Source organism: Dipodomys merriami, unplaced genomic scaffold, assembly GCF_024711535.1.
Source record: "Dipodomys merriami isolate MVZ:Mamm:240054 unplaced genomic scaffold, mDipMer1.0.p SCAF_59, whole genome shotgun sequence".
In the NCBI taxonomy this organism is placed as follows: domain Eukaryota; kingdom Metazoa; phylum Chordata; class Mammalia; order Rodentia; family Heteromyidae; genus Dipodomys; species Dipodomys merriami.
In genome coordinates, this window is record NW_027206168.1 from 2,222,385 (window position 1) to 2,249,187 (window position 26,803).

Below are 26,803 nucleotides of genomic sequence, written 5' to 3' on the forward strand. Positions count from 1 at the left end.
GCTTGCCTAGCATGCATGAAGCCCTGGGTTTGATTCCTCAGTAGGCACTGTGGCTCAAGCGGCATAGTGCTAGCCTTGAGCAAAAGAAACTCAGGAACAGTGCCCAGGCACCGAGTTCAAGCCCCAAGACTGGCAAAAAAAAAAAAAAAAAAGAATGAGAGACCCTGAGCTCAAGGTCCAGTACCAGCAACATCCCCTCCAAAAAAAAAAACTGGGTGTGGTAGTAGTGCACATCTATATTCCCAGCTGTGCAAAAGGCTGAGGATCACAATCCAAGGCCAACTAGGGCAAAAACCCAAAACTCTTATCTGAAAAATAAACATAAAAAGGGGTGGATGTCGGGCTCAAATGGCAGAACATTTGTCTAGAAAACACAAGGCCCTCAGCTCAAACCCAGTCTTGCCGAGAGAGAGAAGAAAAACAGAGAAAGAGAGAGAGAGAATACAATTGAAAACTTTGGAAAAGCAGGGTTAATGTGGTTTAGTAGTAGAACACTTGCTTAGCATATACAAGTCCCTATATTTGATCCCCAGAATCCTCCTCCCCCCCACCAAAAGACAAAAAATATGCCACAGAGGGAACAATTAATTATTTCAAGTCTAAATTTTTAGTTCACTGATTTTTATGTTTTAAGGAACTGGGTTAAGTTCTACAAGATTATAGCCATCAACAACTTTTCTAGTTTTTGTATCAATTTGTTGTTTTAAGGTTCTAGGATTTGGTAAATAAAGCTTTTTTTGGGGGGGAGGGGGGTCCGGTCGTGGGGCCTGAACTCTGGGCCTGGGTGCTGTCCCCTCAGCTCTTCAGCTCAAGGCTAGCACTCTACCACTTGAGCCACAGTGCCACTTCCGGCTTTTTTTTCTGCTTATGTGGTGCTGAGGAATCGAACCCAGGGCCTCATGCATGCAAGGCAAGTGCTCTACCACTGAGCCACCTTCCCAGCCCCAAATAAAGCTTTTTTGCTCAAAGCTAGCACTCTACCATTTGACCCAGAGCTCCACTTCCAGCTTTTTGGTAGTTAATTGGAGATAAGAGCCTCATGGCCTTTCCTGCCTGGACTAGCTTCAAACCCTGACCCTCAGATTTCAGCCTCTTGAGAAGTTAGGATCACATTCATGAGCCACCAACACCCAATTGTATACTGTTTTTTTGTTGTTTGCCAGTCCTGGGGCTTGAACTCAGGGACTGGGCACTGTCCCTGAGCTGCTTCTACTCAAGGCTAGCACTCTACCACTTGAGTCACAGCACCACTTCTGGCTTTTCTGTGTATGTGGTCCTGAGGAATCAAACCCAGGGCTTCATGCATGCTAGGCAAATACTCTACCACTAAGCCACATTCCCAGCCTAGTATACTTCTTTTTTATGAGATGATTTTTGTAGACTCTATGAGAAGAACTCTCAGTTTTGATGTCTCAAAAGTGTTCTTGTTTTTTGAGATACTGGGGTGTGAACTCAGAGCTCGGTGCTTGTTAAACTGATGATTTACCACTTAAGACATGCCTATGACCCTGATTCTAGCTGATTATTTTGACTTTTTAGCCAAATCACAATCTTCCAGATCTCAGCCTCTTTAGTAGGTAGGATTATAGGTGTGAGCTAAAATAATTATTTCTTGTCTTTCAGCCTCTAATCACTGGGCAGCAATCTTAAGCCCTTAAGTACTCTCACTTCCATGCATTAGATACTCCTAAATTACACATATGCTTTCTGGAGCAGGATGACTATCACTACCTCTACATTGGACATTTGAGTCACTGGTAACTGCTCTCTTGAGTTTTCTATACTTTTTGTTACTAGACAGCATTTATTAATATTATTGATCCATGGTGCATAAGGACAGTGTCCTTACAGTTCCTAGCAACTGTTAAGATGCCTTCCTCAACATCTAACATTTATTTGAATGTACTGTATTTTGAAAGTGGGGCCAATCCTTCCAGGACTGTTTTTATCTTTAAATGTTAGTCACATGCTCCGTTTGAAACTTCTCTATGTAGGGATGTTTTTTGTTGTTTCAGACCCATGGGTACAGAATCAGAGACATTATTGCTTTGAAAAGTACCTAGCTAAGTAGTGGTCCCTGGAGAACAGAACTGTTTACACCTGTAGGTGAACTGTGTAGTATTCACTTAGTCTGTTGCTTTGTTTTTGAAGAAGAAGGGACTGTTTCTTTATTCATGGATATATAACAACATAAAAGTTATACACATTAACGGGGTCATATGCATATACATACACAACGTCCATTGTTCAAATTGGGTTAAACATATTTATCTTCTCAAACATTCATCAATGCTTTGTGGGGCAAACATTTATCACTTCTTTCTTCGTGGTGAAAACTTTCAAAAATCCTTCCAGCTTTTAAAAATGTATTGAACATAATTATTATCTCCAGGCACATATTCTTTTTGTTGTTGTTAAAATTGAAATTTATTTTACAAAAAAAAAATCAGATATTTTTAAAATAGGAAGAAAGAAAACAATTATATCTATTTTCCTGAGAGAATTCTTTGGACATTATGGTTAGGGTTAGAGGTAGTTCTTGAGTTAAGGTTAGAGTTAGGGTTAGGATATGGGTCAGCTTTAGGGACAAATGAGTTTTCTATGAACAAGTGGACGCAAAGTATATGCAAAACATAAAGGAAGATATACAGGAGTTTCCTTACAATTGCTCTTTCACATCAGTTAGGTTTTGTTTTGTTTTATTTTTCATTGCTCTTTCACATCAGTTAGGTTTTGTTTTATTTTTCAAGTCACAAATACCTTTTAATCTGCACAATCATAGTCATTTTTATCTTAATCTACATTGCTTATGAACTCTATAACCTTTAACAATAAATGACTTTTTTACAAATCAGATGATATGTACACTTCTTTCCTTTTGCTTAGTATCAGCTGTTCCCTCTTTCTCTCTCATTCCCTCCCTCCCATCACCCTTGAGTTGCTTAGTTCACTTTTATCAAAGTCCAATGTAGTTGATGGACTCCTCTGCTGTATTTTTTTACCCGCTTTCCACTGATTCTACCAGGCACATATTCTTAATACAATGATCAACTTTTCCATCAGTATCCCCTTATGATACATGTTTTAAGGAATCTTTTGCATTAAACTTCTTAAGGATCTAGTTTTAGTTCTTCCATACTCTTTATCTAACTACATTGGTATCAAATAATTCTACCAAAATTATTTTAATGTATCTATTTCATACATGCTCCTTAACTCCTTAGTTTTCTTAATGAATCATCTGAGCTGAATTTTGGCCACAATTTTTCTAATCCACAGGCCATTTTCTCCACTTGCCTCTTAGCCCTTCAAGCTGTATTATAAACTATACCAGAAATTTCTTACTAAAATGTCCATCTTTTCCAGAGCAAATCAATTAAAAGCATTTATCCAAAAACAGGTATGAGGATCAGCAGCACAGCCTGGTTAAGAACCCAGATCCTGAAGCCAAGTAGCCTAGGTTGGCTTAGGTAACTGAACTATTCAGTATCCCAATTTCTCACTATAAAATGAGAATAAACACTAAAATGAAGTCGCCTAACAGAGACTGAGTTAGTATTTGTAAAGTTACTTGGGCATGTCAGCCAAATGTTCGACCACTGTGCTACAACACCAATCATGTAAAGTACTTGAAACACAGCCTGGCACAAAATGAACATAGCATAAATGTTCTTTACACTATAAAAAAGTTGACAATCAGGGCTGGGAAGGTGGCTCAGTGGTAGAGCGCTTGCCTTGCATGCCTGAGGCCCTGGGTTCAATTCCTCAGCACCACATAAGCAAAAAGAAAAAAGCCGGAAGTGGTGCTGTGGCTCAAGTGGTGGAGCGCTAGCCTTGAGCTGAAGAGCTGAGGGACAGCGCCCAGGCCCAGAGTTCAGGCCCCACGACCGGACCCAAAAAAAAAAGTTGACAATTCAGCTGGGAGCTGGAGGCTCATGCCTGTAATCTTAGCTACTCATTAGTCTGAAATATGAGGATTGCTATTCAAAGACAGCCCAGGCAAAAAAGTCTGTGAGACTCTTATCTTCAATTAACTGTGGCTCAAGCACTAGCATTAAGCAAAAAAAAAAAAAAAAAAGCTCAGGAGCAGAGCCCAAGCCCTGAGTTCAAGCCCCAGGACCAGCACACACATGCATACGTACGCACACGTGCACACACACAAAGTTAACAATTCAGTAGTAGACCTTTGAAATTTGACCACATAGTAGACGTCAAATCTGTATGTGTGAATGTAAGTGCATTGGTTCTGGGGCTTAAACTCAAGGCATGGGCACTCATAGTCTCTTAGCTTTTCCATTCAAGACTGGTGTTCTATTACTTAAGCCATACCTCCAATGCCAGCCTTTTGCTATTTAACTGGAGGAGAGAAGTCTCATGAACTTCCCTGTCTGGGCTGGCTTTTACCACAGTCCTCAGATCTCAGCCACCTGAGTAGCTAGGATTACAGGCATGAGCCACCTGCACCCAGCCAAAAAAAAAAATTTTTTTTTTGGGGGGGGTCTGGTCGTGGGGCCTGAACTCTGGACCTGGACGCTGTCCCTCAGCTCTTCAGCTCAAGGCTAGAGCTCTACCACTTGAGCCACAGCGCCACTTCCGGCTTTTTTCTTTTTGTTTATGTGGTGCTGGGGAATCGAACCCAGGGCCTCAGGCATGCAAGGCAAGTGCTCTACCACTGAGCCACCTTCCCAGCCCCCAAAATTTTTTTAAACATGCAAATTATTATGTAAAATTAATCATTTCAGGGAGTTATGTTCATATTCCAGGGATATCAGCAGTACTGAAAACACTTAGGAAAAGCCTTTTATGTGCTAGATTAAAAACTAGGCAAAAAGTTCACACACCTTATTTATTGCTTCCTCAATCCGGTTTTTCACTCTCATTCATCAGATTTATAACCCTTTATTATTTTTTTTTAATTTTTTTGATCAGTCGTGGGGCTTGAACTCTGGGCCTGGGTGCTGTCCCTGAGCTCTTCAGCTCAAGGCAAGCGCTCTACCACTTGAGCCACAGTGCCACTTCCAGTTTTCTAGTGGCTAATTGGACATAAGCTTCTCATGGACTTTCCTGCCCAGGCTGGCTTTGAACCTCGATCCTCAGATCTCAGCCTCCTGAGTAGCTAGGATTACAGGCATGAGCCACCAGTGCCCTGCTAACCCTTTTTTAAAACCAAGTTGTCTACAAAAACAAAAATGTGCTACCACAGCAGATAATCACAAGACTGGTTCAGACACAGCCTCAAGTTACATTGGGAGGATATATTCAGTCTGTCATTTGAAACTATGTAACAGGAGATATGGCCATGAAAGGTTAGCCAATAGAAAAATACACTGCTAAAAAAAATGCTTATATGGTAAATCTACAGTTCTAAAGGTGGAATAAACACAGATAATGGAGTATCCATTGCTCTTCCCAATCTTCCCTTTAATATTCTGTCTCCTACATGTAGAGTATAAGTCTCAAAATTATAACTTTTACATCAAGCATTATATACTAATGACCTCCAGATATTTAACAACAGTTAACTCACTTAGTTTAAACCAGCCTGTCAAAAATGCCTTATCTACAAGGAAGCAATTCTTTGTAGTGATATGAAAATCTATTTTATATGATAGTATCTTCTTGTTTACAAATAAAGAATGGACTGACTAGGTTTTTTAACCCCATGCAGTTACACTTACAGTATTAACTTTCATAGTCAATCATAAATAAAGTCTCCCTTTCTGTCCTATCAAACTTCTTTTTCTATCTTATGGAGTTCTTAGAAACTTACACCAAAGTAATTTTAAAGACTAGGGGCATAGTTCAAGTACCTGCCTAGCAAATCTAAGGCCCTGAGTTCAAATCTTACTATCAAAAAATTATTATTATTATTAATCAAATTGATCTAAGAATTTAAACCATTTTGTAGATGCCATGAAAGCAAGATCTATGTTTTATTGAAGCTTCTCTTATTTCAAATTCTCCTTAATCAACTTCAATTTATAAACTAAAAAAGTCAAAACTGCCAGACACCAGTAGCTTTCACCTGTAATTCTAGCTACTCAGGAGGCTGAGATCTGAGGATAGAGGTTTGAAGCCAACCAGAGCAGTAAAGTCCTTACCTCCACTAAACTACCAAAAAAGCCAGAAATGGGCTATGGCTCAAGTGATAGAGTGCTAGCCGTGAGCAAAGAAGCTCAGGGACAGAACCCCAGGCCCGGAGTTCAAGCCCTAGGATAGACAGACAGCAGACACACACACACACACACACACACATACACACACACACACACACACACACACACACACACACACACACACACACACACACACACACACACACACACACACACACAGCCAGCTCACACCTATAATCCTAGCTACTCAGGAGGCTGAGATCTAAGGATAGCAGTTCAAGGATAGACAGACAGCAGACACACACACACACACACACACACACACACACACACACACACACAGCCAGCTCACACCTATAATCCTAGCTACTCAGGAGGCTGAGATCTAAGGATAGCAGTTCAAGGCTAGCCCAGGCAGGAAAGTTTATTAGACTCTTATCTACAATTAGCCACCAAAAGCCAGTAGTGAACTTGTAGCTCAAGTGGTATGGCAAACCAGAGTTGAGTACCCAGGCCCTGAGTGCAAGCACCAGTACTAGCACCAAAAAAAAAAAAAAAAAAACCACACACACGCAAAAATGATCTACAGATGTAGATCCCCATGTAGCAGTTTCTATATGCCAGATGCTAGCTAACTTCTAACAAGGACTAGCTAAAGCTTTTGTTTTTGTTTGCTCCTTGTGCATTCAGATTTTAAATAAAAATACTGAAATTATTATTTAATAATAATTCAGAAAAAATGCCTCTTATTCAGTGGCCTTTTGCTTCTCTTCCCTCCTTACTGGTGCATTTCACCCCATCAACTTCATGATTTAGCAAAAACATCACTCTATCGCTAACGTGCACTGAAGCCAACATAATTCATCAGACAAAATAAACAGCCACCCATGAACAAGCTTCAGAGTAAGATTTTTCTCATAACTGCACAATTCTTGCATTAAGTTTGCTAAAAAAAAAAATTATTGAACAAATCATTTCTAGCTTCTGGTATAGCTTTCACGAGTCAAATTTTCTGCCTTACTTTCTAGCTCAGAAAGGTACCAAAAACAAACACCCTCACAAAATTAAAGAAACCGAAACTCTGAGCCTAGAAATGTAAAAAAGGCAGCACCCCTCACCGTTTGGCTAAAGCTCAAATACAAATCACTTAACTGCCCTCTACCTAAGGTTCAATCTCCCCATCCAGCGAAAGGCGACGGACCGACGGACGGGGACGGACGGACAGACAAGCTGGGTCACAACTGCAGGTCGCAAATGTTCTGAAAGGTGTACGTCTGGGCGCTACGGGAATGCAACGGAATAATCACGAGTGAGTATCACTTCACTTTCTTGACAAAACTTATAGGGTGTGTGTCCTCGTCATTTACCAGGAAAATAAAAAGGGGAAGGGGAAGGAGGGAGGGGGGAGGGAGGACACACAAGCACCTCGAACCTGTAGGTGACATTTCCTTGAATTCCGGGGGGGGGAAAGGGGGGAGGATCGCAATTCGGGGCGGAGAGTCACAAGAACGCTTCCTGGCCCCCACGCGGGGAAAGAGGATCCCAGAGGGTGCGGAGGGCGGACGGGCGGGCGGGGCGTGCCGCTGCCACTCCAGCTGGGCCCCTGCCGGCGCCACCCGCGCCCGCACCCACGGTGCCACGTCCCGGCCTCCGTCCCCACGCCGGAGCACTTCCTCTGGGGCTGGCTGACTGGCAGACGCCCCCCCCCCCCACGGTGGGCCACACCTCGGCCCGGGGTGGGCCGGGCCGGGGAGGGGGGGGCAGTTGGAGCGGTTGGAACAGTTGCACCCCAAGAACCTCCGCCCCAGAACCCGGTCCTCGCCGGGGCCGGCGGAGCCGCCTCAGACACAGCCCCCGGCCCCGACGGGCTCCCCCCGGGGCCAGGCCTCGGCGCCGCCACCCCGGATCGGGGCCCTCCGGGAGCGGCCCCTCACAGCCAGCTCACCTCCAGTGTGTCAAAAGCGCATGTTCGCCACCGCTCGACCCACGTCTCCGCTCCGCTGGCCTGGCCAGGCCCGCCCAGCCTCTCGGCTCCGATCGAGTCTCGGCAGCCCTGAGCTCCACCGCACGGACCTCCGCGCCCGGCTCCTCCCCGACACGTCAGGGGCTGCCTGGGTGTCGGAGGCCATTCTGTGACGCACGGGGGCGGGGCTCCGAGCATGCGCGGGAGGGCCGGGGGCGGGCCGGGAGGGGCCGCGGGGGAGACGTTCGTCACAGGAAGGCTGGCCTCAGACCGACGCGCTGAAGTCAGCCGGCGAGCGTCCTTCTGCGCAGGCGCCTCCGGATACCAGGAATGGTGGGGCTGTGAAAGGCCTCGGGTTTCTAGAAACTGGGCCATTGGGAAAGGGGTGCCCTAGTGGCGCGGAGGGCCTTCTAAGCTCAAAAAGCATAGGCAACTAACTGTTCGGGGAGTAGGAAATTGAGTTATTTTTAAAACAAATTTTAGGAACTTTTGCTGTGTGTCTTCTAGGACACATTTCTAAATTCAGTGCTGCATGCACTGGTTTTGTGGGGTTATTGGATCTACAACGTGTAGGACACCTTCAAGGTGAGCCTAGAAAACCCTCTTTTCTGGGAGGTGGACATAAACAGAAGCAATGCAAGATGGATTACAAGAGGTACCACACCACTGAAGATCAGAGAGGTATTAATGGGCCTTGTGGGGAAAAGAGCTGAACTAAATTCCAAAGGAGTCTAAATTGGGGGGGAAAAAAGTAATTCACTTTTTCAGTACTCTAGCAGTTGTGTCAAACCCTTGTTCTGCATTATTTCATCTTCCCAGTGAGCCTGTGAAAAAAGGGAATGTTATTTCCATTTTTACAAAATGAGGAATCCCCAACATGAAGCTGCCCAAGGTCACGCTACTAAAAAGAGGACTCAAGATTCAGACTCACACATGCTGAGTTGTTTGACTCCAGAAGCCACACCACTGAATTATCCATTATTATACCAACATCAAGAAGGGGAGTTTTGGTTGACACTAGAGGCTCACACCTATACTCCTTAGCACTCTGGAAGCTGTGATCTGAGGATCCTGGCTCAAAATAAGTCTGGGCAGACCAAAAGACATGAGACTATCTCCTGTTAATCTGCAAAACTCCAGAAGTGGAAATGAGACTGAAGTGGTAGAATGCCAGCCTGAACAAAAAAGCCAAGCAACAGTATGAGACCCTGAGTTCAAGTCTCAATTCTAGCACATAAAAGGGGGCAGGTGCTGGACACTGGTGGCTCACACCTGTAATTCTAGCTACTCTGGAGGCTGAGATCTGAGCATCACAGTTCAAGGCCAACCTGATCAGGAAAAGTCCATAGACACTTACCTACAATTAACCGCAAAATGCCAAAAGTGGAGAGTGCTAACCTTGAGAAAAACTGCTCAAGGAGAGTGCCCAGGCTCCAAGTTCAAGCTCTAGTACAGGCAAGGTGGGGCAGGAGAGTACTAATAGCTATTGGGCTAGAGCACTGTGCTAAGTGCTTTCTTTAACTATATTACTTATATTATTCATATATATTTATATACATATACACTGAAACATGGAAGTACTAAGGTTTAAACCCAAGCAGGTTTTATCCACTTTCCAATTGTACAGTGCCTTGGGACATCTTGGAAACTCAGGCTCTCTGCTTCCCTGAGAAGCTATTCTCAGGCTGATGAGATCTCAGGCAGGGAAATGACTCATGAAGACTTTCCTGAAACCTGGTGCCAAGATGGAATAGACCTACTCCAAGAGGAAACCATAAACAAAGTTTGTAGCTCTTGTTCTGGCTCCTGGCTGAAGTGTTAAGAAACAGTCATCTAATGGCTAACCGGGGCCCCTCTGAAAATGTTGGTGTCATCTTCCAGGTTGATGACCTCCTACACAGTTCACCTAAGAGTCAATGTGTGAGCCTCCCCCCTTTTTTTTTAGATTTGAGACCAGGACTCTTAGTACCTGCCACTTTTACTCACAGGCTAACTACCAACTGAGCCACACCCCCAATCCCTGTTAGCCCCATCTTAATGCTTAGGTTTAGTTTGCTAGGCAAAGCCCTAGAAGTGTCAAAGGCCGTGTACTGATCTCTTTCCTCCAGGTTATCAAGTTTCCTCTCTAGAAATGATGGGCCCTTGGGCTGGAGAGGGTAACAGCAAATTTTACCCCATCTCCTACCTGCTTTTTTTTTTTTTTTTGGTCGGTCATGGGACTTGAACTCTAGGCCTGGGCACTGTCCCTGAGCTCTTTAGCTGAAGGTGAGCACTCTACCACTTGAGCCACAGTACCACTTCTGGTTTTCTGGTGGTTAATTGGAGATGAGTCTCATGGACTTTCCTCCCCAGGCTGGATTTGAACCACAATCCTCAGATCTCAGCCTGCTGAGTAGCTAGGATTACAGGCGTGAGCCACCCAGCCTATCTCCTGTTTTTTATATGCCCAATCCAGGGAAAACAGTTCAACAAAGATGGGATACAGCCTCAGAACAAAGCAGAAGCTGGTCATGGTAGCCACAATCACAGTCAAAGAGTTGATGAAACAGAAGGATCATGAATTTAACATCAGCCTAGACTCCCCTTGCTGGGGTGTGACTCAAGTGGTAGAGTACTTGCCTAGCAAGTTCAAGACCCTGATTTCAAACACTTGTACTTTCAGGAAACAAAAAGAAAGGAAGGAAGGAAGGGAGGGAGGGAGGGAGGGAAAAAAGAAAGAAACAAAGAAAGGAAAGAAAGAAAGGAAGGAAGGAAAGAAAGAAAAGAAAGAAAGAGAAAGAAAGAAAGAAAGAAAGAAAAAGAAAGAAAGAAAGAAAGAAAGAAAGGAAGGAAGGAAGGAAGGAAGGAAGGAAGCAGAGTTATATGAAGTCAGCAGAAGTTATTAATCAGGTGAAAATTGTGCCATACTTCCACATAAACCATTAGGAAGTAATTTGCTGGTGCAGTGGTTCCCTTCCCATACAAGGTCTTTCTTGGATTAAACCAAAGAGGTCAAATCATATTCCTTAAGAACATGTATGCTCTGGGCACTGGTGGCTCACACCTGTAATCCCAGTTATTCAGGAGGCTGAGATCTGAGAATGACAGTTCCCGCCAGTCTAGGCAGCAAAGTTCATGAAACTCATCTACAATTAACCACCAGAAGATCAGCAATGGAGCTGTGGCTCAAAGTGGTAGAGCACTAGCCTTGAGCAGAAAAGCTCAGGGACAGTGCCCAGGCCCTGAATTCAAGCCTTACAACCAACAAAGTTTTTTATAAAGATTTTAAAAAGTAATATCATTCCAAACTCTCCCAAACTCTGTGATATAGCAGAGACCAGGTTCCACCACTGGAAGGCATGAAGGATGATCAGCTTTCTTAGGGGAGGTTTGTGTACAAGCCCAAACTCTAGCTAATTCTTACTAGCTCCACTAGCTCGACTTTGACCATATCACACACTCACAAATGGTGATACATGAGATTTCTGTGATGTGAAACCTGTAACTCAGTTAAGCAGACCCTTCAGAATATAAGTTTATGGCATGATGGTTATATACCTATAATCCCAGCACTTGGTAGGCAGAGACAGGAGGCTCTCAAGTCAAGGCTAATGTGGGCTACACAGGAAGACCTTGCTGCAAAAGAAAAAGAAATCAAGCCAGGCACGAGTGGCTTCCATCTGTAATCCTAACTACTGAGGAGGCTGAGATCTGAGAATCATAGTTCAAAGTATGCCAGGCAGGAAATTCTTTTTTTTTTTTTTGGTCCGGTCGTGGGGCCTGAACTCTGGGCCTGGGCGCTGTCCCTCAGCTCTTCAGCTCAAGGCTAACACTCTACCACTTGAGCCATAGTACCACTTCCGGCTTTTTTCTTTTTGCTTATGTGGTGCTGAGGAATCGAACCCAGGGCCTCATGCATGCAAGGCAAGCGCTCTGCCACTGAGCCACCTTCCCAGCCCTCTTTTTTTGGGGGGGCGTGGTCCAGTCGTGGGGCCTGAACTCTGGGCCTGGGCGCTGTTCCTCAGCTCTTCATCTCAAGGCTAGCGCTCTACCACTTGAGCCACAGCGCCACTTCCGGCTTTCTTCTTTTTTGCTTATGTGGTGCTGAGGAATCAAACCCAGGGCCTCATGCATGCAAGGCAAGCACTCTACCACTGAGCCACCTTCCCAGCCCCCCAGGCAGGAAATTCCGTGAAACACTTATCTGCAATTAACCAGCAAAAAGCTGGAAGTGAAGCTATAGCTCAAGTGGTAGAGCATTAGCCTTGAGCACAAAAGCTCACAGATAGCACCCAGGCCCTGAGTTCAAACCCCAGGACTGAGCTGGGAATGTGGCTTAGTGGTAGAGTGCTTGCCTAGAATGCATAAAGCCCTGGATTCCATTCCTCAGTATCACATAAACAAACAAACAAACAAAAAGAGCCAGAAGTGGCACTGTGGCTCAAGTGGTAGTATGCTAGCTTTGAGCAAAGGAAGCTCAGGGACAGTGCCCAGACCCTGAGTTCAAGCCCAAGGACTGGCCAAAAAAAAAAAACAGGACTGGCACAAGAAAAGAAAGGGGGAGGAGGAGAAGAGAGGAAGGGAAGAAGGGAGGAAGGAAGGAAGGAAGGAAGGAAGGAAGGAAGGAAGGAAGGAAGGAAGGAAAAAGATAGAGATATGAATGAAAGAAAGAAAGCAGACTTGGTTTAGCCTGGTTTTGCTTAGGGTTATGGGCACAGATGAGCCTAAACAAAAAGTTACTCAGAGACTAGCTAGATGCTCAGGATCTTCTGCAATATCCACCAATGTCACACCTCCAGCTCTAAGTGCATACATTCAAAACAGATTCTCCTACCTTGGCTAAAATGTCCAAAACAATTCTCATGTTTCTGCCAATGGTATAATTATTCTTCTAGTCAGTGAGGCTCAAAGCCTTCATCAAATCTCCTGTAATTATCCCCCTACCCAGCTTCCATTTTGCTCATGCAATCATCAAACCCCAATGACTTTCCCTTGATAGACTCTCTCAAGTAAATTCATTCATTTCCTATTTCTTTCTTCATGTATCTTTCCCAATCATGTCTCTTATTTATCTATTACTCCCTCCCCAAACATCTCTCCCTCAACTTGTGTGTGTGTGTGTGTGTGTGTGTGTGTGTGTGTGTGTGTGTGTGTGTGTGTGTGTGTATGCTCCAATATTGAGGATTTCTTTGTTGTTGTTGTTATTGTTTTGGTCATGGGGCTCAAACTCAGAGCCTGTTCCCTGAGTTCTTTAGCTCAAGGCTAGTGCTCTACCACTTTCATCTCCACTTATGTTTTCTGGTGGTTAATTGGAGGTAAGAGTCTCATGAACTTTCCTGCCAGGCCTGGCTTTGAGCTGTGACCCTCAGATCTCAGCCTCCTGAGTAACTAGGATTATAGGCCTGAGCCTTTTGAAGTCTCATTCATAAACTATCTCCTCCAGGAAGCTTCCTCTGACACCCAAAGTAAGTACTCCTTCCACCCCCAAGCAGAGCCTCACACAGGTCAGAGACTTAGTAAACAAATCCTCTGCTACATGTCCATGCATCTTCTTCAACTTTTCCTGATTTCTTTCCCAGCCACCTACCTGATTGGTGGACTTCCTCCAGGTCTGGAACCTGGTAGATTTCCTGGCTGCAGATCTGTGGTCAACCAAGCTCCAGTGTTCACTGTCAAGCCCTCCTACACCCCACAGTGGAAGCAGCCCTCCCTTGAAAGGATGGCCGACAGTTAATTGCTGATTTGGTTAACACCTGGCAACCTTCAGAGCTGTTGACATCACACTTACATAAACAATGTGACTGTCCCTGGCGGAAAAAATGATATCTGTTCACATACCTTTACATAGACAAGGTGGCACTGGCTTACCTACCCACAAACAGGAGTAATGAAATGACACGGTTGAAAAGAAACAAGGTGTTTCTTAACAGCCTGGACTGATTGTATCAGGCAATTTTAGTCACTCATTAGCCAATGAGTGGAAGTTACCAGGACCAAAGATACCAGGATCAAAGATCATGTACTCACCTGTTCCACAAATATTTATCCAGTGCCTAGCATTGCTCTTAGACTCACGGATTGAACAACCAACAAAAGAGACTAAGTCCCTTTCTCCCTGGAAGTTTCCTAAAGAAACATGTAGGGGACAGGAGGAGGGAGAAGTACAAGGGAAACAAAAAAAATAGATAAATGCTGATACCAGTGGCTCACATCTGTAATCCCAGCTACTCAGGAAACTGAGACCTGAGGATTACAGTTCAAAGCCAGTCCAGGCAGGAAAATCCATAAGACTCTTATTTCTAATTAACCGTCAAAAAGCCAGAAGTAGAGCTGTAGTTCAAGTGGTAGAGCACCAGCCTTGAGTAAAAAAGCTAAAGGACAGTGCCCAGACACTAAGTTCAAACCCCAGGTTCAGTGTATGTGTGTGCATGCACACACACACACAAGACAAACAGGAATTCCAGACAGCAATAGTTCCTAATAAATAAAAATTAGCAATAAGAAGAGCACAGCTGAAATCAGGAAAGCAACTCCTTTTGTAATACCCCACAAAAAATAAAATACCTAGGAGTTAATTAAAGAAGTGAAGGATCTCTACGATGAAAACCTTAAAAACCTGAAAAGAGAAATCAACGCAGAACTTAGGAAGTGGCAAAACCTCCCATGCTCCTGGATCGGAAGGCTCAACCTCATGAAAATGGCAATACTTCCCAAGGCTATCTACAAATTCAATGTGATACCTATCAATATTCCAACTTCATTTTTCAAGGAAATAGAAGAAGCAATTCATATGGAACAATAAAAGACCCCGAATAGTAAAAACAATCCTTAACAGAAAGAACAGTACCAAATTTCAAACTCTATTACAAAGCCATAGTAATCAAAACAGCTTGGTACTGGTACAAGAACAGACCTGAGGACCAATGAAATAGAATCAAAAACCCAGGAATGAACCCACAGACCTATAGCCATCTAACTTCAATAAGGGAGCTAAAAAAAATGGAATGGAAAAAAAAAAACAGCCTCTTCAGTAAATGGTGCTGGCAAAATTGGTTAATCACCTGTAGAAAACTAAAGCTAGATCTGTATATATCACCCTGCATCAGAATCAACTCCAAATGGATCAAAGACCTTGGTGTCAAAGCAGACACCCTGAAAACATTACGGGACAGAGTAGGAGAAACCCTAGGTCTCCTTGGTACAGGCCAAAAATTTCTTAATAGAGACCCGGAAACACAACAAATCAAAGAAAAGTTGGACTAATGGGATTGCATGAAGTTGCAGAGCTTCTGCATGGCAAAGGACATAGCTAGCAAGATCAATAGAAAGCCCACGGATTGGGAGAAGATCTTCACTAGCCATACAATGGATAAGGGTCTCATATCTAAAATATACTTGGAACTCAAAAAATTAAATCCCCCAAAAACAAATCCTCAAAGAAACAACTGCCTGATAAATAAGTGAGCTAAAGACTTAAAGAGAAACTTCTCTGAAGAGGAAAGAAGGATGGCCAATAGACATATGAAGAAATGCTCAACCTCTCTAGCCATAAAAGAAATGCAAATCAAAACAACATTGAGATTCCACCTCACCCCAGTTAGAATGGCTATAATCAAGAACTCTAACAACAATAGATGCTGGAAGGGATGTGGCCAAAAGAGAACCTTACTGCATTGTTGGTAGGAATGTAAACTTGTTCAACCACTTTGGAAAGCAGTATGGAGGTTCCTCAAAAGACTCCACATAGAACTCCCCTATGACCCAACAATCCCACTTTTGGGCATTTACCCAAATGATCACAAACAAGACCATACTAAAGCTACCAGCACAACTATGTTTATTGCAGCATTATCTACCATAGCTAAGATATGGAAGCAATCCAGATGCCCCTCAGTAAATGAATGGATCAAGAAAATGTGATAGATAGATAGATAGATAGATAGATAGATAGATAGATAGATAGATAATTCTATACCTCCATCAGAAAGAATGATATCGCCCCATTTGTTAGGAAATGGAAAGACTTGGAAAAAAATTAAGTGAAGTAAGCCAGGCCCAAAGAAACATAGGTCCCATGGTTTCCCTTATTTGCAATAACTGGTATATGTCTGGGATAAGCAGAAAAGGTCAAAAGCTATGTACATATGACCAGATAAGATGACCTTAAGGGAAATGAACCCCAAGATAAGGTCATAAATATCTTTTTTCTTTCTTGCTATTGTTTCAAACGTATTTATAATGTAGCATGTGATTTTTTTTTTGTTTCTTTGTATGTTCCTCCCCCACGGTTTAACTCCTGTTTTAATTGTATTTGATGTCGGTGCCCTACATCTTGTATATATACTTTTCTAATTTGGAGAGGGGAAGGGAAAAAACAAAATGCTTAAATAGGGATACAGGTTGACCCATTGTAACAATGAGATACACAAGACACTATGTTGAAAAACAAACTTTACAATTTAGGCAAGAGGTAGGGAGTATAGTTGTGGAGGTGAGAGGGAAGGGATGGTAGGGGAAAAACAAAAGAGGAGGTAACAATGCTTGATAGGAAATGTGCTCATTACTTTGCTCATGTAATTGTAACCCCTATGTACAGTATTTTTATAATAACAAAGTATAATAAATTAAAAATTAGCTAAAGTTTTTCAGTATTTTGCATTTAAGGTAGCATTTAGATTGACAGCATGACCTCTCTCTCTAGTCCCAATATCTGGCATGTGGTAGACATTTAACATTCATTAAATTAATAAAATTTTTCAATGAATGTTTTTAAGTTCTCCTACTTGCCTCTGCTACTCTTTTTTTCTTTTTTTCTTTTTATTTTTTTGCCAGTCCTGGGGCTTTGAACTCAGGGCCTAGGTACTGTGTGCCTGAGCTGCTTTTTTTTTTTTTGCTCAAGGCTAGCACTCAACCACTTGAGCCACAGAGCCACTTCTGGCTTTTTCTGTGTATGTGGTACTGAGGAGTTGAACCCAGGGCTTCATGCATGCTAGGTAAGCACTCTACCACTAAGCCATATTCCCAGTCTGCTACTCTTTCTTTTTTTTTCTTTCTTCTATCAGAGCACTTTTCAAATCTAGAACTTCAATAAATAATAATTAATTTTAAAGGTAACAAGAATCCATTATTTACCCCAACCCCAAAAAATGCATGTGGATAACTTATGGATTACATTGCATCTCCATCTTAATCAAACACACCTTATTCTACTTCCGTCTTCCAGTTCACTCAAAGTACAATAGTAAAGGAGAGATTTCACCAGGAATTCATCCAACATATTTGTGACAGTTTAAAACATCAGACTACAGCCAGGTTCCAGTGGCTCATGCCTACAATCCTAACTACTCAAGAGTCTGAGATCTAAGGATAGAGCGTTGAAGCCAGCCTAGGCAGAGAAGTCCATGAGACTCTTCATCTCCAATTAACCAGCAAAAAGCCAGAAGTGGAGTTGTGGCTCAAGTGGTAGAATCCTAGCCTTGAAAGAAAAAGCTAAGGGACAGTGCCCATCCCTGAGTTCAAGCTCCAACACCAGTGGCACAAAAATAAATAACAAAACATTAGACTACAAGATACAAACAACACAGAGAATCTGGACAACCATGCCTGTAATCCTAGCTACTCAGGAGGCTGAAATGTGAGGATCCAGGTTCAAACCCAGGCTGGGCATACAAATCTAAGAGACTTTTATTGCTAATTAATCAGCAAAAAGCAGGAAATAAACCAGGCACCTGTAGCTCACTCATGTAATCCTAGCTACTCAGGAGGATGAGATCTGAAGATGGCAGTTTGAAGTCAGCCTAGGCAGGAAAGTCCTTGAGACACTTATCTCCAATAAACTACTCTAAAAAGCCAGAAGTGGCGCTATGGCTCAAGTGGTAGATCACTGACCCTAAGCAAAAGAAGCTCAGAGACAGTGCCCAGGCCCAGAGTTTCAAGCCCCAGAACCAGAAGAAAAAAAAAAAAAAAAGCAGAAAATGGAGCAAGGCTCAAGGTGCTACCGGTTAGCAAAAAAAACCACCTAAGAGAATGAAGCTTTGAGTTCAAGCCCTAACACCAACACACACACAGAAAGGAAGGAAGGAAAGAAGGGAGGACAGGACAAGACAGGGCAGGGAAGGGAAGGGCCATAGGATTGTTGAAGTGGAATCATGTGACAGCTTCAAGTGAAATAGCATGTGATTGGCAACAAAAATGTAACAGACGAATATCAGTAATGAAAATGTTCCCAATGGGCAGTTTAATGAGTAAAACAGTTAACAATATATAGAGGATCCTACCTTTGTAACATATAAAAACATAGATAGCAGGGTGCTGGTGGCCCATGCCTTTCATCCTAGCTACTCAGGAGGCTGAGATCTGGGGGCAGGAAAGTCTGTGAGACTCTTATCTCTAATAAACCACTAGAAAACTGAAGTGGCGCTATGGCTTAAGTAGCAAGGTGCTCGTGTTGAGCTGAAGAGCTCATGGACAGCACCCAGTCCCAGAGTTCAAGCCCTACGGCCAACAACAACAACAACAAAAAACTAGATTATGCAGTAAAAAAAAAGTGTGGAAATATTGACACACAAAACACTGTTAACAGTGTTCTTCTCTAGGAAAAGAGATCATAAACAAATCTCTCTCACCTTTTTTTCTTTCTTTTCTGGTGGATCATGGAGCTTGAACCCAGGGTCTAGGCACTGTCCCTGAGCTTTTGTGCTCAAGGCTAGTGCTCTACCACTTTGAGCCACAGCACCACTTCTGGTTTTCTGATAGTTAATTGGAGATAAGAGTCCCACTATTTTTCCTGCCTTTGAAAAGCAGTCCTCAGATCTCAACCTCCTGAGTAGCTAGGATCACAGGCATGAGCCAGCAGCTCCCTGCTCATCTTTTTCTGTTTTAGTTTCCTTTATGCACTTTGATATAAAATGTGTTAAACATGTAATTTTTTTGGTGGTTTTTGTTGTTTCTTGGCAATACTAGGATATTGAACTCAGGGTCTTATGCTTGCTAGGCAGGTGCTTTACCACCTGAGCCATTCCTCCAATCCTAAATGTAATAAGTTTTTAAAATAAGATTACATCCAAGCCAGGTGCCAGGTGGCTCACACCTGTAATCCTAGCTACTCAGAAGACTGAGATCTGAATATTGTGGTTCAAAGCCAGCCAGGACAGGAAAGTCCATAAGACTCTAATCTCCAATTAACCAGAAAAGCAGAAATGGCATTGTGGCTCAAAGTAGCAGGGCATTAGCCTTGAGCAAAAAAGCTCAGGGACAGCGCTAAGTCTCTGAGTCCAAGCTCCATGATCCACCAAAAATAAAAATAAAAATAAATCCAAATTTAAGCAAGTAAGACAATCTCTTCAACATTCTTTGCAAAATCTACATTATTGTTTACACTTACAGATTTCAGGCCTTAAAAAATACATTCTTTGAGCCAAGTGACTATCCAGGAGATACAAAAGTAACCTGGGTCCTTTTAGCAGTAAAGTTCAATCAGGAAGGCTCCTTATTCTGCAGCTTTAATCACAAAATTCATTCCTTCTGTCCAGGTGTCCATTGGTCATGCCTCTAATTCTAGCTACTTGGGAGGCAGAGATATGAGTTTCAAAAAATGAATAAAGTCCACAAGACCTCATCTCAACAGAAAATGCTGGGCATGATTGTATAGATCTGTCATGCCAGATTATGGCAGGAAGCATAAATAGGGGCTCACAGTCCAGATCACTTGAAGGAAAAATGATACCCTAGCCCCAAAATAATCAGAGCAGAAAAAAAAGAAAAAGAAAATGATCATAACCAAGCTTAAAGGGCTGGAGGCATCACTCACGCAGTAGATTATTTGCCTAGCTAGGGCAAAGCCCTGAGTTTGAACTCTAGTAAAACAAAACAAAAAAATACCTCATTCCTTTCTGTTTTGACTCCCTAATTATCCCAAGCTGATTAACATATATGCTGACCTAAAATTTCTAGCCTGCAATCTTTTCAATTTCAGATGTTTTAAACACCTAGTAACCAGCAACATAATGATATTCCAAGTATTAAATGGTAGAATTACCCAGAACATCAACTGTAGATAATCTGGGATGTAAGAATTTCTTCTCTGGAAGAAGTGGCTGTAGTCTAATGTTGTAAAGTCTCACAAAGAATCCCAGCTACCCAGGAGGTAGAAATTGGGAGGATGGTGGTTTGAGACCAGTCTAGGCAAAAATAGTGAGACTTCATCTCAATCAATAGGCCTGGTGCTATGGCACACATCTGTGACGACAGTTGCAAGGGAGGCTATAAATAAGAGGATTGTGATCTGAGTCTAGCCCCTGGCAAAAACACAAGACCCTGCCTGAAAATAACTGGAGCAAATAGGAGCAAGGGACATTGCTTAAGAGTTAAAGCACCTATCTACTAAGTGCCAGCTCCTGAATTCCATCCTTGGTACCACCAAAAATAAATAGAGGAATAATACTCCATTTATATTGCAAGTTCATAGACTAAAATGGCAGTATATGGGCTATCAGTGGGAATTCCACATTAGTGTATGATATGACATGAGTCTTCATGTTCCCTTTGAAAATTACAATATGATGGTTTTATGGCTTTTTTTTCTTTTTAACCTATGTTTAGCTTTGTCACTCAAGGCTGGCACCCTACTACTTGAGCTGCAGCTCCACTTCCGGCTTTTTGGTGGTTCATTGGAGTTAATCTCACATACTTCCACGCCTAAGCTGGCTTTCAACTGTAATTCTTAGATCTCAGGCTCCTGAGTAGCTAGGATTACAGGCACAAGCCAACTTCTGGCTTTTATATGGCAAATGCTTTCTACTCAAAATTAGGACCCTGAACTTTATTCAGGACTGCTCCACTATGGAGGCAAATGTTAACTCTTAAATACTGAACTGCAGAGACGAGACATGCCAGGTTTCATGGTAGTTGCAGGAGAATGTTCCTTCTAGAAGAAGAAAAAAATACATCCCTCTGCAGGAGAGCTGACTAGGCAGAGAGCTGACATTTGCTAAGTGCTGGGGGCAGGATAAGGGAAGAGCAGGGAAGTCCTTTCTCCAGGATTCTTGCTGTTTCCACAGTTTTCTAAAGATCTGTGTTCACAAGGTGGTTATTATAGCCCTGATCAAAAGATCTGAAAGGAAGCCACAAAAGCCAGAGAGAATGTGATGACAGGGTAGCCAGCTCCACCCTCTACCCCAGCCAAAGGCACAGGCTCCGCCCCTTCCCAGGGCTCCCCACCCTGGTGTGGGAACCCAGGCATACCTGTGATGGGAGCAGCTCCTCATTACAGCCTGAGGAGTTCAACTCTTTATTCATCCCATCCAAATCCACCCCCATCACTGGTGATTTTGTTCCAGTTACTTCCCACCTCTGGGGCTCTGTTTCTTTACCTGGTCTATGAACAGGCTGAACCAGAACAGGTTGAACTGTCAATTGCTGACAGTACTCTTAAGTCAGCACCCATCCTGTCATCAAGCCAAGAATCCTCCCAGGGAGCCCTGCCCAGCTCCTGGCCAGTGGGCTGAATGTGATGAGTGATGTCAGGGCCAGCCAGCCCCCTCCTAAGATGCTGAGGTTGGGTGACCGGTGTTCCTTTCTCTGCCCTGGAGAAATAATGAACTTGTATATTAGCCCATTTGTGGGTCTTGTGGCTCATTTCTTGTGCCTTCAGACTTGGTAGCTTAACCCAGCACACACTAGCCAGGTGCTAGGGTCTCACATTGGTGATCCTAGCTACCCAGAGGATTATGGTGTGAAGCTAGTCAAAGCAAAAATAAAATTTTTTTTAAAAGCCTGCAAGACTCCATCTCCAAAATAACTGGCAAAAAAGCAGGCCTGGAGGTGTGGCTCAAGTGGTAGAGCACCAGCCATGAGCAAACAAGTCCAGCAAGTTTGAAGAACTAAGTTGAGACAGGTGCCAGTAAGAAACAGAAAAACCTACACATACTTATTCTTGTAGTTGTGCAAGTCAGAAATCCAAAAGGAAAGCTAGGTGCCAGTGGTTCACACCTGTAATCCTAGCTGCTCAGGAGGTGGAGAGCTGAGGATCATGGTTCAAAGCCAGCCTGGGCAGGAAAAGTCCATGAGACTCTTATCTCCAATAAACTAGAAGTGGTACTGTGGCTCAAGCCTTGAGCTGAAGAGCACAGGGACAGCGCTCAAGCCCAGAGTTCAAGTCCCATGACTGACAAAAAGAAAAAGAAAAAAAAGAAAAGAAAAAGAAATCCAAAAGGAGGGCTGGGAATGTGGCTTAGGGGTAGAGTGCTTGCCTAGCATGCATGATGCCCTGGGTTTGATTCCTCAGTACCACATAAACAGAAAAAGCTAGAAGTGGCGCTGTGGCTCAAGTGCTAGCCTTGAGCAAAAGAAGCCATAGGGACAGTGCCCAGGCCCTCAGTTCAAGCCCCAGGACTGACAAAAAAAAATCCACAAGAAGTCTTACTTTTAAAATAAAAACAAGGTGGTGACTCCTATTGTAGGCTCCTGAGGAGAATACGTTTCCTACCTGGCCTAGCTTCTGGAGGCTAATGTTTGGCACATGGCCACACCAATCAATCACTGCTTCAGCCATCACTGCCTTCTCTCGATCTACCTCCTACTCCTTCCCTCCTACAAAGATGTTTTTATTGTACCAGATCCACCCTGTAATGGAGAATAACTCCCCAACTCAAAATCCCTAACTTAACTACATTTGCAAAGTCCCTTTTGCCATATTCAATCACTGGCAACTTTTTTTTTTTTGGGGGGGGGGGTCAGTCATGGGGCCTGAACTCTGGGCCTGGGTGCTGTTCCTCAGCTCTTCAGCTCAAGGCTACCACCCTACCACTTGAGCCATAGCACCACTTCCAGTTTTTTCTGCTTATGTGGTGCTGAGGAATCGAACCCAGGACCTCATGCATGCAAAGCAAGCACTCTACCACTGAGCCACCTTCCCAGCCCAACTGGCAACTTTTAAGGTTAAAGCAACTTTTAAGGCTAAAGCATGCGCATGTTTGGAAGGCCTAGTATTTTGCCTCCCAATTGGGTTTTGATTGACTCTGTGTGTATGTGGGTGTGAGTGTGGGTGTGCGCACATGCACGTGCACTCGAGTGTGCTCATGTGTATAGTGCTGGTACTGGAACTTGAATTCAGGGCTTCAAATTCTTGCTTAGCTTTTTTGCTCAAGCCTGGTGCCCTTTTAGCTATAGCTCTACATCTTTTTGCTGGTTCACTTGAAGGGTTAAAGTTTTGAGGCAGTGACCACTTGTTGCTTGTTTAAACTAAACCTAAGATCAGAAAATTCTGTCTAGCAGAGCAACACGTGGTGGTAATCCAAACACCTGATTGGTTGTGTGCCTTTATAAACCCTGCAAATCTTTAGCACGAGGCTCTCCTCCTAGGCTCTGCTGTGTCGGAGTGTAGGACGAGGCCCGAGCTACAGCCGGTCTAAATAAAACCTTAAAATAGCTAAAAAGTATGACTCTCGGTGGTCTTCTTGGTGGGGGGTCCTGCAACCTGGGCATAACACATTGGAGACGAGTCTCAAGGATTTGCCTGTCTAGGCTGGCTTCCAATAGTAATCCTTAGGTCTCAGTCTACAGCGTAGCTAGGATTATAGCCACTGGCGCCTGGCTTGGCTTGATTTTTTTTTTTTTTTGTCAGTCATGGGGCTTGAACTCTGAGCCTGGGTGCTGTCCCTGAGGTCTTTAGCTCAAGGCGAGCACTCTACCACTTGAGCCACAGTATCACTACCAGTTTTCAGTGATTAATTGAAGAGTCTCATGGACTTTCCTGCCTGGGGTGGCTTTGAACTGTGATCTTCAAATTTCAGCCTCCTGAGTAACTAGGATTACAGGTTAAGCCACCAGCACCCAATTTAGCTTCTTTTTACATTATTTTCTAGGTAGGGTCTTTGCTTTCTGGCCAGACAGGCCTGGCCTATGATCCTCCAGCATGGACTTTCCCTTGTGGCTCGGGATAACAAGAGTATCCCATAGCTGGGAGACCAAGCATGCACCACAGTGCCCAGCCATTGAGTGATATGGAGTCTCATCAACTTTTTATGCCTGAACTGGCCTCAAGCCATCAGCTCCCATTTTCTATCTCCCAAGTAACTAATATTATAGGTGTGACCACCGCATCCAGTTTGACTCATGGTCTCTAAAAAATGAACTTAAATCCCACATTCACTAGCCTCATCCTAAACAGACACAACTGTGAACTCATAGAATTTTCTGCCTACTTTTCCTACTAATCCATAAGAGAAATACATGACTAGCAATAGTGGGTTGCTTTTGTTTTGTTATCACCACCTAATTGTTTTGCGTCATCAGTAGCACATAGATCACCTTTGGGGGAATAAAAACAGAACAGAAGTTGGATACAGATGGCTCACACTTGTAATCCTAGCTACTTGAAGAAGCTGGGATCTAAGAATCACACTTCAAAGCCATCCTGGTCAGGAATGTTTGGTGAGACTCTTATCTCCAATTAACCAGCAAAAAGCCAGAAATGAAGCTGTGGCTTCATTAGTAGAGCACCAGCCTTGAACAAGAAAGTCAAGGGACAGATGATGGTGGCAATGATTGTACCACAATATGCACCACAAGGTACTTTTGCAACAATAAAAAAAAAATGTCAGATGAAGGGCAGAGTGTGAACACTCAAGCCTGTAATCCTAGCTGTTCAGGAATCTGAGATCTGAGGCTCACAATTTGAAGCCAAAGGCAAGAAACACTGTGAGACTCATCTCTAATTAACTAGCAAAAAATATCTGAGAATGGAGCTATGGCTCAAGTGGTAGAGCACTAGCCTTCACTGAAAAAGCTTTACAGGGAGCAAAACTTGTAGCCCCACCCATTTCTTCTACCTCCTGTCTCCAAGCTCCTTAATCATGACTTGAAATGACGTCAGCTTTTTGCTTTTTAGCTTAAATGCATCCCAAGCATTGATGAATCACCTATCTCGGGTTTACTTTTGATCTGTTACACTCACTGATACCCAGAACCTCCTTTTCTCCTTGGAGAGTGGTATCTTTTATTGCTTTCCCTGACTACCAGTATCTGTTTCTCTGAGCTGTGTTCAATGGGAGTCTGTTTAGTGGATCCACATCTGGACAAGAGCCAGGCCCTGAGGCAGAAAACAGAGGCTGAGAAGGGAGGTGACTTTGTCCTGTGTCTCCTGGCCTTGGTCCCAGCAGCAGACTGAACACTGAAACCACTTTTGAGAAGACAGAGTTCTTCCTATACACGCTGTGCGATGACATAATTCTCCTTGTGTTACATAACACTCAGTGGGCAATAAAAATAGCTCTCATTTATTGAACACTTAGTAAGGGGTCAAGCCCTGTGACTCGTGTTTTACAAACATCCGTCCACAACAGCTCTGTGAAGTAGCTGCAGATAGAACATCCAGCTAGTCACACTGCTAGTGTGACACAGTAGGTGTGTATGTATGTTTGTGTGTGTGTGTGTGTGTACGCATGTGCATGTATCACCAGAACTGGGGCTTGAACTCAGGGCCTTGCACTCTCGCCTGACTTTTCACTCAAGGTTGGTGCTCTACTACTTGAGTTAATTGGAGATAAGAGTCTCTTGGATTTGTCTGCCTGAACTGGCTTCAAACTGTGATCTTCACATCTCAGCTTCTGAGTAGCTAGGATTATAGGATGAGCCACCAGTGCCCGGCTCACATGTACTAGTTAGAGGACGTCAGAGATACCGAGGGCCTGGAAACCATCTTACAAGGGAGAAAACAGAGACACTGAGCCACCTGGCCAAGGACACAATTTGGGTCATCAACTCAAGCCAGTCCCTATCAGATTTTCTCTCTCCAGCTACAAGTTCTCAGGTACACTCTCTTTCTCTCATCATTCCTAAGGAGAGTGCCAGACTGACTGTTTTCATTCCTCCTTGTAATGGAAAAATGTCACAGAAATGTTCTAGAAAATATCCGTGAATCTACATTCATTCATTTGGAAATGGTAGTAATTTAACCAGAAAAGGACTCATCCTGACTTTATCTTCTTCCTTCCCACATTCCCATCATCAAAAATAAAGAAAGAAAAGAAAAAAGATTGCTAAGCAGATACTTTGTGGAAATATCATTAGGTGTGGTTGCAATCAACAGAACTTGTTCATGAGATTTTTTTTTCTTTTTTTTTTTTTTTTTTTGGTCGTGGGGCTTGAACTCTGGGTCTGGGCGCTGTTCCTCAGATCTTCAGCTTAAAGCTAGTGCTCTACCACTTAAGCCACAGTGCCACTTCTGGTTTTCTGTTGGTTCATTGGAGATAAGAGTCTCACGGACTTTCCTGCCCAGGCTGGCTTTGAACCCTGGTCCTCAGATCTTAGCCTCCTGAGTAGCTAGGTTTACAGGCATGAGCCACTGACACCCTGCTTTCGTGAGAATTTTAAATGTGCATCAATAGGAAATGGGCTCACCCAAACATCAAATGCACATGTAGTTGCTAACAAGGAGGCCAACCAGAGTAAATAAGAATGGAAGGATGCCTATAATCCCAGCTACTCCAGAGGCCAAGCCAAGTGGATCAAGGTCCAAGACCAACCCCAGAAAAGAAAATGTGAGACCCTATCTGAAAAACAAACTAGAAGCCAAAGGGCTGGAGACATGGCTCAAATAGTAGAGCAAATCCAAGTCCCTGAGGTCAGTCTCAAGTGATGGAAATAAGATGATGGGGGATGGAGAAACAAAGTTAAATGCCTTTTTGAAAATGGTCAAAACTTGGGCTGGGAATGTGGCTTAGTGGTAGAGTGCTTCCCTCTCATG

The 26,803-nt window shown here is 43.4% G+C and overlaps 1 protein-coding gene across 5 annotated transcripts in view; it reads right to left on the bottom strand.

Annotated features, from left to right (window-relative positions):
- The window catches only part of Ndel1 (nudE neurodevelopment protein 1 like 1), a 66,486-nt gene that overhangs the window by 36,115 nt on the left and 3,568 nt on the right, over positions 1-26,803 (bottom strand). For 3 of the 5 annotated variants that reach the window (XM_070001424.1, XM_070001422.1, XM_070001425.1), the window contains exon 1: positions 8,062-8,244. The exons of 1 other annotated variant lie outside the window; for it this stretch is intronic. The gene's annotated coding sequence lies outside the window, so the exon portion shown is untranslated. Of the gene's footprint in view, positions 1-8,061; positions 8,245-13,645; positions 13,707-26,803 lie in introns of those variants that run through there. One more of the 5 variants, XM_070001426.1, reaches the window with a different exon arrangement.